General features: G+C 38.0%; 1 protein-coding gene across 1 annotated transcript in view; it reads right to left on the reverse strand.

Annotated features, from left to right (window-relative positions):
* trip4 (thyroid hormone receptor interactor 4) overlaps positions 1 to 12,156 on the reverse strand; it is an 87,047-nt gene that overhangs the window by 15,390 nt on the left and 59,501 nt on the right. The gene's annotated exons all lie outside the window — the stretch shown is intronic.

Genomic DNA, 12,156 nt, shown 5'->3' on the forward strand with positions numbered 1-12,156 from the left:
GTATTATGTGAAGATAATTATTCTCTGTTGTTTATTTCCATTTCCACTGTATCACTATACACTGTAATCTATAAAGGTCATATTAGACCTAACGAAGAATTTAGAAGCCATATTGGACCACCCATTTTTCTTATAGCTGAATTAAAAACCAAATCAGTTTCTTAAAGTTACAAACACCTTTTATAGGTTGTGAATGTTTCCACCTTTGATTAAGCCTTTACATGTAGAAAGCTAAGCCCGGTTGCTGTTGACATGTGAAGGCTTACAGAAATACAAAAGAAATGCATTTCTGTACTAATAAAGTCAAAGAAGTCATATTGTAATACAGACTATATTATATATATATATATATATATATATATATATATATATATATATATATATATATATATATATATATATATATATATATATATATCATATTTAAATTGAAGACAGTGATCACGATTTCCAAACTTAAATAACAGGAGTATCAAAGTGTAATGAAGTACTGAATAGATAAAAACACTGCTGGTCATTACCTGCAAATGCCCCAATATGACATATTATTATTATTGTATTGCAGCTTCATAGTCATGTCCGCTACACCAGATAAGGACAGGTGATGAGTGGTCTGTCGCTTTAAGAAAGTAAAACAAAGTGTAATAGCGATTTGGAAAAATGACAGCACTTCAAAATTATGACTCACTAATTGACGAGAGCAGAAATTCCTCTTACCGTTTGTGCTGTTCAGAAGACACTAACATCACATTTCAACTGGTTCAAAACGAGCTGTGATGTGTGTCGAATAATTTTACTTCAAAGCCAAGAAGGACATTGCTGTTCATTTTTAAACATGACTTTTGTAATTAGAAATACAGTTAAGAAGGAAAACCACCAATCTTCTCCCACAGCTGGTGAAAGCACCTATTGCCAGCTCAAAATGGAAATCAGGCTTGCCACTGTTGAGAGAGCATTTACAAGAGTGAAAATGAGGGCAGTCATCCAGAAGATGTTTTATTCTTTTCACATTAGCTTCTATCAAATTCTCTTGTTAGAGCAATGCGTTGTCACCAGAACACCAACACAGGCAGCTATATCCAAACACTCTGAAAGCCCTGTCACCGCGCGTTGTTTAAACAGCTGTCAAGTCTCAGCAAATTAGGAAGGACAATTTTCATATTAAAAGAGCTGCTAAAAAACACCTAAATGCTAACAGTGAAAGCAGGCCAGACTGATACAGTGAATGGATTCAGATGTTTCTTTGAGATTTTTCGTTTTAGCAAAAAAGGGAAACAATTTGTTGAATTACTGATTAGATCAACCCCAGTTTATGTTTTGATGACTCACTGGTTAAATGTTAAAGTTAGTTTTTTCGAATAGTGTGAAAGAAAAAGTGAAGCTTGAACACTAATCGATTGGATTAGATACTCATTCACATCAACGTCGATACAAACAGTGCTGTCGTCGCCTCTTCCAGCTGACACACAACTTCACATGACACTGCTGCAGACAGAGAGCCACGCACCTTGCCTCACTAATAAATTAAGTAGTTAATGTTCATAACACTGGCAGCACTGGAGGAGGAATTTCAGAGGTCAGTAAAGCTCCTGTCTCAACAACAATGAAGTATTGAAGAGTTTTCATCAGTGTTAACCTGGCCGGCACTCACATTAACATTAGCCATTTAACTTTTAGCAATTACCCCAGTAGCCACATTAGCTGTCGGGATAATCATCACTAATGTTGGAGCAGGGCAGCAAATGTTATCAAGTCCTGCCCGTCTGCAACATTAACAGACAGTGTTAATTTAAGGATAACACAATTATGTGTCTAAAAGGCTCCATGTTTCTCTTAAAGCCCCAGACTGAAGCTGAGAGAAGACTGGGAGTTTATCTAACCTACACTATTTAAACTGACGTGAAAATACGGTGCCAAGTGCTACCACGATCTCAAACAAACCAAAGAATTTGGTTTTTGGGAGTTTTTCCCCCCAACTTTAAAAAATCTTATTATATCTGATGTATGTATAACTTAAAATAATGTTTTTTGGACAATTTGAAATAACTTGTAAGCAAAGCAATCACTGATGTATTTTTTTTTAAAAAGCTGCTAAATATTTAGTCTTTTACCTCCGACTATGACTTAAGTGTACTATTTCTTGTTGTATACTTTCATGTGAGAAAGAAAAACTGTGGAAAATATGCAAACCTGTTTTTCTCTTTTGTTTTTTGCAAAGGAGAAAATGCTATGTTTTGCTTTCATATAAAGATTTTTAACATTTAAACAACTTTTAATGGGTCAAGAAATGAATCACCGAATTTAAAAATGAGCTTCCAGCAGATTACTAATGAAATCTTTAATTCCAGTTTAAATTTGTTGGCATTATTAGAAAGAAGAGTCAAGAACTTACTTAAATAAATAATATAACTGATTCTGCAGGGACTACAATTAAATGTTCTTTATGCCTAATTATGGACAAAATGGAGCCGATGTGTATAGTCTTATCATTTTATGCCTGCGCTGACACCACATCTCCATTTCTTACAATTCTTTTTATAATTCATGCTCTAGAGACACGAAAACCTCTTGTCAGGCTACACACACTCATGTGCCAAGGGCTTTGAAAAGCTACTTAAATCCTCACTAGCCACAATGTCAAAGGGACAAAATATAAAGTGTAGCCTACTTTTCTACAGCCGCAATGGGACTCTGAAAAGGTGAATACAGCCATGTTATTAAAGAGGGTCCTTATAAAGCGGCCTTGGCCACATCTAATTAGAATGTAAATGTAGTGCGGGATGGGGATGGATCACAGAGGATAGACATTGGCATTTAGATTATGCTGAGACTAGATTACTGATGACACTGTGTGTTGGTGAGATAGCCTTTTTGAGAGCGGCTTGGCAACTGACTAATTGTGTTTCACCACTTGCAATGTAGGCCACTGCTGTTATATTGCTGGTAATTAACTAAGCGAAAGAGAGGTAGATTGCTGCATGCGCACAACGCTCACAGTCGTTAACGCTAAAACATACATATCCAAGCATGCATGCACAGGTGAGAATATATGTACTTAAACGCACACAATCAAGCAATCCGGCTCCTCTTGTTGTACTAGATTGAAAGAATGATGTGCTTCTTTGCATCAAGCTTAGGCTGGAAGCTGCTCAGAATAAATCCCCCCTCAATTCCTCACTGAGGGCATATGCCATGAACAGAAGACCAAACAGAAAACCAAAGACAGAATGGAGACAGCTAGAAAGAGGAGGAGACGGGGAGAGAAAGAGACAGGGGCGAGAGCGGAGAGGGAAGGAGGGAGGGTGAGTGCAGAGAGAGCAGAATGGAATAAATTGAAGCTGATCTGGTGCTCTGCATTCTGAGGAGGCTGGATTTGCATATCTGTGCAGCGGTGCAGAGGGAGAAATGTGTCGGTGCTGACAGCAAGCTGAATATCTTAAACCTCCGCTGACACCCCTGCAGGCACTCTCTCCTCACGTACTCTGATACACGGTGGAAGGAACACAATCACACACACACACACACACACACACACACACACACACACACACACACACACACACACACACACACACACACACACACTAGATTTAAGGTCAGGAGATGGGAAGCTTTGTGCATTGCTTTGTTCCTGCACAGTGATGTACAGTAGTGCCTGTTGTTTAACAGTCAGTTCAAGTACAAGACTCATCTCTAGGGAAAGGAACCGGTGAGGCAGGCCATTCACTGCTGCCACTCAGAGACATAACTATTCATATATATACACCAATGTGTTTATATATAGATATATAGATATATAGATATATATATATCTATATATATATATGGTGTAAAGTAAATTGCATTTGTGGGTTGAGCAGCAGAGTTGAGTATGTGGGTTACACCCATGAAGAACTTGCCGTTGCCAAACATTTTATTCTGCTACTACCTTTTGTTCTGAGCTCGGTATCTTGTTCACACTTTAACCCTGTGATCCAGCTGCTGTAGGCAGAATGTGGGCTCATCGCTAAAAAGTGCTAATCAGGCACCTGATTGTCTGCACCTGGGGTAACAGAGGCTCAACCCACAAATGCAATTTCCTTCACTGTATAAATAGACAGACGGAGCTATACTCTGTATACATATCGGTATATTAAGCCATTTTTGGGGGGCATGACGCTTGGCTTTCTTTCCAAGAGTTTGATGATAACACTGATGTCAATCTCATGCTTGTGCAGTATCTCTAAAATCAGCTTTGTGTAGAATAAAGGGATGAAGAGCTAGCCTTGCACTTAAAGAAAACAAGTTCTTCTAAGTTCATTAAACAATGTTTTTGCAGAACAAGTAATTACCTTTTCTAATTTTCATTACTTTTTCTCAGAGCAGGGTTAGGGTTCAGTCTTAGAGGTTCCATAAATCTGCACCATTTATGAATCTTGTGTTTCTCTTCTGACTGAGGAGGATTTGACCAACAACAAGGAGCAAATGGACAGAGAGAACACAAGTACATTATTGATTTTGCTCGGATAATAGATATGTTAATGCACTATACTAAATAATTTAGTAACATGTATACCATTATAGTTTTTTTTTTTGCAATATGGGCAAATAGGCTGTGCATTAGCTGCTGAGCTTTACACCTAATATCCTTATGTTTTTTATTTGTAGTATCACACTATGTGTCTCCGGGGTCCTTTCACAGGATTATATGATATCTGCATAATGTTAGCATGAAGCTCTTTGCAGCACACTTGACGTCTTTCAAATACTTAAAATCCTCAGTAGGTGAGTGGAACAAAACCCTCTGCTTCAAATGTCTGAGACAAGACATTTGACAGGGATGAATTATTTCTTTTGACAGACAATTTCAAAGACCTAACACTTTGCCAGACTATCTTCATGCTGTTTATCAAAAAGAGCCTGGAGGGGATTTAATTTGGCAAGTTGTGCTCTTGCACTGCCATCAACAAGAATCAGGGGAACACATTTTATTTGCCTGACATTGTCTAACAGCCACCATCATTCTCTGATTAATCTTACACCGCTCGAGGATTTATCTATCTGTGTGCTCCATGTGGTGCTGCACGGCTCAAATGGGAGAGAAGAGCACAGGCGCTGCCAGGGTTGGTGCTTCACACTCCCACTGCACATAATTCTTACTACTTTGGACAAAAGCCTGCACCAACTGGTGCATGTGTGTGTTAATGTGTGGGTGAGAGGAGAAGTTCTGACAATAACAACAACAGTTGAGGCTTTAAATGCGACCAACCCTGTTAGTCGCATTTATCTACAAACGCTTTAGCGTCAAGTTTGAACTCATTTCACGACTGAGCTCGAGCGCCCATCTCTAATATCAGGAATCCCTCCAGTCTGGTTAAACCGATCATTCAACTCAAGGTTACAGCTGAGTGTCTACGCAGCTGAGAAATTGCGTATGGACCTGTCACACGTGCTAGAGATAGCGAGAGAAGAATGTGAACTTGTGAAAAATGGGAGTATGAATATCAAGGTGTAAGTACTTGTGTGTGTGAGACTATGCTGAAGACAGTCTAAAGAAGTGGACAAGCTCCCTGGCATGCCTGAGGCAGAATGACATTGATCCAGCAGATCTCTCTCCATCAGTCTCCCTGACAGAGGCTTGTTCATAAAAATGGAAATTGAGCTACGTTATTTTCACGTGTGCAGGCTGACACTCGGCACGCCGGCAAATCCATCCAAAAATAAATATATCCACACAGTGGTGCAAAAATAAGGTGTGCACATATTCTGTGCAAGATTCATTAATATCGTGGCCCCAACGTCTCCCAACAGTGAGGGGAAATGTGTGGTGTTATTTGAACATATGGTAAATATACAAACATTTCCTCCACCACTGTTTCCCTCTGCAATTCATGCAAAGGAACACTTCAAACATATGGAGAGCAAATAAACTGAGAGGCAGCTGAGAGAGGGAGCACACAGGGTTGAAGGAAGTAAGAGCCCTTTGCTGATTAACAGATTGCTGTCACATGTATGATGATTATACTTAAAGGGTCTAACATTTCAGTAGCGCACGGGTGGCTGCAGAGGTGGGCGGAGTCGATAATTATGGCAAATATGCCACAACACGAAATTAGCTCTGTTATTTGCATCATTTGTTAGTTTAGCAATGTTCCGTGTCACATGCTAATTACCCACAAGCACTGCAGACATGTGACAAACGCTCAGTGAACAGACACCAGGCGTGCCGACACCGTTTCATCATCATTTCAAAAGCTGCGGCAGGCACGGGTTACACGCTCATGTTTATTTTATCGCAAAGTTACAGCAAATAATGACCTATACAGAAATCCTGAGTGTGAATGCATTTATCATCTTTTATATTTTACTGTCTCATCAACGTGGACAAACTGAGGATCATCTCTAAAAATAGACGGATACTTAATCAATTTAGCTCCCCCTCAGTTTGTCTCCTTCAGCAACGAAGCAGGCTTAACTGTAGGGTAGCAGATGCTATTGATTTTTTTTCTTTCTTTAAGAGTGGGGGTGGGGAGGCACAGAGGAGGTAAGGCTAATGATGGAAATTTTCAAAACGACTCGATGCGTTTACAGGGAGCGGTGTTAATGGGGGATCCTCAGTTCCACTGGACACGGTGTAACCTTCAGAAAGGAAGCGTCATTGAGACGGGACTTCGGGCAGCATCAGCAGAGCAAGCATTTTTATAATTGCTGCTGAATATTCCAGGCTTTATTGTGCCTGAGCCGAGCATGATGGGCACACTAATATTTACTTCACAGTGCTAATAAGATGCACTGTTGTCTCTGTTTACTTTGATGTGTAAATATTGATGTAGTTAGTGGCAAAGGAAGGGGAGTACAAGAGATTAGCTCGAATTCAAATGGGCTGCCTATGCTTTACTTTAGATTTTTTTTTGTCTTTTGAAATCTAATATCTAATTTCTAGTGTGAACAACACATACATACGTGTGTGTGTGTGTGTATATATATATATATATATATATATATATACACATACATACATACTAGGGGTGCAACGATACTCGTATTGATATTGAACCGTTCGATACAGTGCTTTCGGTTCGGTATGCATATGTATCGAACAATACAAAATTTTTAATTTATTTTATCAACTTTCCTTCTGACGATGCTGTCTGTGTTGAGAGCTCAGTGGATCTGCACTCGACAGTGCAGCCTAGGCGGAGTAATCGAACGCAGATTCACTGAGTGCAGGGCAAGCTAGCGAGACAGAAGCTAAGCTGTCGTTGCAACATGGCAAATTGAACCTCCTCCACCCTAATTCAGATCTGGCGTTTGGAATTATTTTGGTTTTCATGTGACGTATGACCCTGAAGGTAAGCGCGTCATGGACTAAAGTAAAACAGTATGTTGGATGTGCCACGCAATGCTCAATTACATTGGTGGGAACTAGTGTGTTAGCGCAGTTAGCTCGTTAACGTGTTGGCCGTCCAGCCCCATGCACGGGGCGATCCGCGGTAGCTGGTTAACGGAGATTTGCCGTGTTGTGGCGTTAACATCATTTCAACAAGATTAATGCTGACAGCACTAGTGGGAACACGACGAATATGACTGCACATTTACTCCGACATCATCCTAGTGCAAAGACAAGTGGAAGCAGACAAAAACAACAAGCACGCATGCTACAAACTTTACCCGAGTCATTTAGACAGCCGTTAGCACATGATTCTCCTTATGGGGACCTGATATGTTTAATATGCTGCTGAGAATATAGCCCAGAAGAAGCGTATAGTACAGCTTTTATTTTGGAAAGAGCCATTTCTCTGTAATAAACTCTCTTTTCCAAAGATGAGTGATTTCTCGATCAGATAGATTTATTTTTTTATTACTTTGTTGTTTCAGCAACATTAAATTTAAAAACTGTACTTTTGAGTTAAAATATATATTTATAATTTTAATAAATGACAAATTAAAAAGGCATGAACATTTTTTTTTGTATCGAAAAAATATCGAACCGTGACACCAAAGTATCGAACCGAACCGAACCGTGAATTTTGTGTATCGTCGCACCCCTAATATATACATGTATATATGTATATATACATATACATATATACACATATACATATATACACACATATATATATATACATACATATATATACACATACATACTAGCAACTGAAGAATTTGAAAGTAAATGAAAACAAAATACAATTTTACATTAAATAAAAAAGTTTTAAACTTAATTAAAATAAAACATGTTTATTGCTGCCAAAAAAAAGTTAAACACATTTGGACAGTGTCAGGATTCTTGCTCAGAAAAAGGATCAACATGCTCTGAAGTTAGAGCATGTTCCAGTCCACAAAAACTTTTTTGTAACAAAATATCAATTTCTGCTGTCCCTGTATCGATACATTATTAGCAAACAAAATATCACGATACTACACAGTATCGATTTTTTCCCCCACCCCTAATACATACACACATATATATACACACATATATACACATATATATACACACACACACACACACACATATATATACATACATATATACATATATACATATACATATGTGTGTATGTATGTGTGTGTATATATATATATATATATATATATACACACACACACACACACACATATATATACATACATATATACATATATACATATACATATGTGTGTATGTATGTGTGTGTATATATATATATATATATATATATATACACACACACACACACACACACACACATATATATACATACATATATACATATATACATATACATATGTGTGTATGTATGTGTGTGTATATATATATATATATATATATATATATATATATATATATATATATATATATATATATCAGAGATTAGTTGCCATTTGAGATGTATCTTACCCAACTAAATGGTGTCAGGCACCAAAGTTTGAAGCAATTTGTTTCACTACAGCAAATATGCAAAATGATAGACTTGTTATTTGGAATGAAAGCTCAACATTTAAACAGTGGAATGCCACACTTGGATCAAAGCAGTGCAATACAGCCACAAATGTGTTTTGGGTAAAGGGTGTGTCTCCAGCCATAAAAATGTCACATTTGTGATTTAGTTCAGTTACTTTTAATGCCCGTGTGGCCACAGAAATTTAATGTCTATAAATACAATTTAGGTTCATGTCCATCACAAGATAATTACTGCTTACATTGAAGAATGAAGAGTCTTTATTAAAACTGAACGACAGATTTGACTTACGTTAATGCTTTCATGAATAAAACACTTCGATGGTGGATGAATCAACTACAGGCAGCGTTAGACCTTTTCTATGGCACCTTTATTTAGTTCAGTTCCCAGCAGGATCACAGCTGCTTCATCCACTGGGTTGTGCATCATAACTGAAGTGGAAACTAAATTAAAGGCCAGTGCATGTTTATTGCATGCTGGTGAATGATCGCAGACACTTCTATTGCTCTACAGTGGTATATGTGTATGCAGGCGAGTACACATAAAACAGGAAGGCAACAAGTTGGAGGTGGTCTAAATAAGAGCTTCAAATGGGACACAGAACATACAGTAAACATACAGCACGTGAAATGAGCATCCAGTGGGCTTTTTCTAGTGGTTTGTTGAGCTGCCAAGCCTTTGCAGTCACAGATTTTGGGACATCCCAAGACCTTTTTACTTCAGCAAATAAGAAATTCTCTTTTTGCGAACCCGCAGAAGCTCGAGGACTTGGAAACCATGAACTGGCCTCAAATCTTAGCTATGAATCACCAGAGTTTAACTTAATTTATTCTACAGTATCATAAAATATTTGCTACTAGGGCTGTGCGATATGACCAAAATCTCATAACCCGATATAAAACATCTATCAGCCGATAACGATATAAATCACAAAATCTTTTACATTTTTTGTAAATTCTGTGAATCTTGGGTAAGGTGAAGTGTTTCCAGCTGGGCATCGTGTATCTGGAGTCGAGTGTTTTAGCGATGCTTTAAACTACACATTTTTAGACATAAGTTGTAAAGGCCGCCGTTTTCTTTGTGAGTATTTATTACACGGCGTGCTGCGGGGAAAAGCCTGTTCTAACGTTTGAGTCTAAGGTTTATGTTTTAGCACCTGACGGCTCCTTTTTTGCTTCTCATCATCATATTCTGCATACTCTTTCATGTGATTCAGTTTATTTTGAAAAGTCTCAACAGGATCTTGAGCTTTATTGTGAAAGGTTTATGTGGAAAATAAACAAGCGGACACGTGATGGTTTTACCGTCGTTGTTGCTAACGACAACACATAAAAACAGGCGCTTGTCCATCTGTAGTGTGGTTACATAAAATATAAGAGAAAGAGAGAACTTTAGGAAATTAATATAGCCACTACAGTGACCATCAAAACGATGAAAAATTATTGCCGTAAACAGTTTATTTTGCGACAGCACAAAACAAACGATAGCGTAAAATGAAACGATAGACGTTTTTATATCATCATCCGATATATATCGTTATATCGAACAGCCCTATCTGCTACCCTAAAAATGCATTGTGAAAAGAAAAAACAGGGCATGGTATAATTGTCCCTCATCCATTGCACCTCAGCATTAAGGTTTTTTTTTGCAGTGATTTATTACAGAAGCATTTGGCACAAGCACTTACAAACATTAGAGTGCTTGTGCCTTTTTTTTCTCTTGTTATTTTTATGTCTACAGCACACTGTAACAAACCTGCTCTGCTATGAACAATATGGCTATATATCATTGCGCTTTCCCCTTGCAGTTTTTTTTCTTTTTTGTACCTCAAATGCAGGTTTTGTGTCTAATATATAGAGTGTTGTGGAGCTCACTAGGAAAGAGAAAAAAGGAGTAATCAGCGGGGCTTTAGCCTACAGGTCTGCATGTAAAGTGGGTCAACTGTGCTCCTGGAGAGCTTAACAAGCTGCTAGAGGAATAAGGCAGTGCACTCGATAATTAGCAGGAAGAAGAAGCAGCGTGTTTGAGGGAATTGGGTGCAGATGAGAGAACGACTGGGTGTAAGGCTGGACTAGCAAGCGACAAATCTAAAAATCAGACTATTTCAATCATGCGCTTCTATTTTTCTCCTATGAGATTCCCCTAGTTTTACAGCTCAGCCACTATTGAATCAATTTGTGTGCCAATATTCTAGTTCACATGTCCTCACTGAACTTCATACATTTTATCAGTCTATAATAAAATGCTGTATTATTTCAGCCTTCTGTGATCATTTCGTTCAGTGTCATCTGTCAAAACTGTTAAGCTGTGTGAACTCACACATATACGTTTAAGTTTTCAGAGAACTCTTGCCCTTCTGTTTTGGCTGCTCTGTGAATCTGACACTGTTTCACATTTGCTTTAACGTAACTAAACCATAAAATAAAAAGGGAAAGATTTCACAGTAGCAAGGCGATGCAAAGCTGATTTTGACCTTTGAGGAAGCAGCTCTGTTTGATGTGAGTGCAGACAGCAGAGGAGGAAATGGTTTCAGAAGCAGTCTTTGTCACATATGCTCTGGCAATTCTTCTTTTATTTCCTACACTGAAGCATACTTCAGTGAATTTTTTTTTTAATGATTTGGGCTTATATAGTTAGGACCTCCTTTATTAAAATACACAAAATACAAAACCTAATTAAGACCAGCCTTTCTAATCAGAACGTCAGGTTTTGAATTTTGCTGTTGGTGTCAAAGTGAATCCACAAAAATGACAAAACAAACATCAGTAAGGGGCAGTTGGTGCACATCACCATGAAAGGAAAACACCAACCATCAGGGTTAAAAACACAAAACACACCAGTTCCTGAAATAGCCACTCCAGACTGGCTCCATGTTTCTTTTTTAGATAAATTACTAATTTCAGTTGTACTAAAAGGTCAAAGTTATCGGTTTCAGGTGTGCGGCAGCTTTAGTTGACTAATGTTTCGAAAAGGCTGGTAGTTAGCTAGGCGTTGGTACCCCTCCTCTCTACCATGTTCAATGTTTGCAGTGTTGTTTTCTTTTGGAGCATTTTTAATTACATTTTCTATAAAGTAATAAGGCTTGTTTTGTTCTTAACAGCACCAACAGCAATTTAAAAAAGAAGATCTGTGGTCTATCTTTAGTGAGTAAAATTCTAATTTTTTATTTGTTTAGGGATTATCTGTGCAGTGTATCAAAAAAGTGTATGGATGCAACTTGCTAACTAAGCTT

The sequence above is a fragment of the Rhamphochromis sp. 'chilingali' genome (assembly GCF_963969265.1).
Source record: "Rhamphochromis sp. 'chilingali' genome assembly, chromosome: 6".
NCBI lineage: Eukaryota > Metazoa > Chordata > Actinopteri > Cichliformes > Cichlidae > Rhamphochromis > Rhamphochromis sp. 'chilingali'.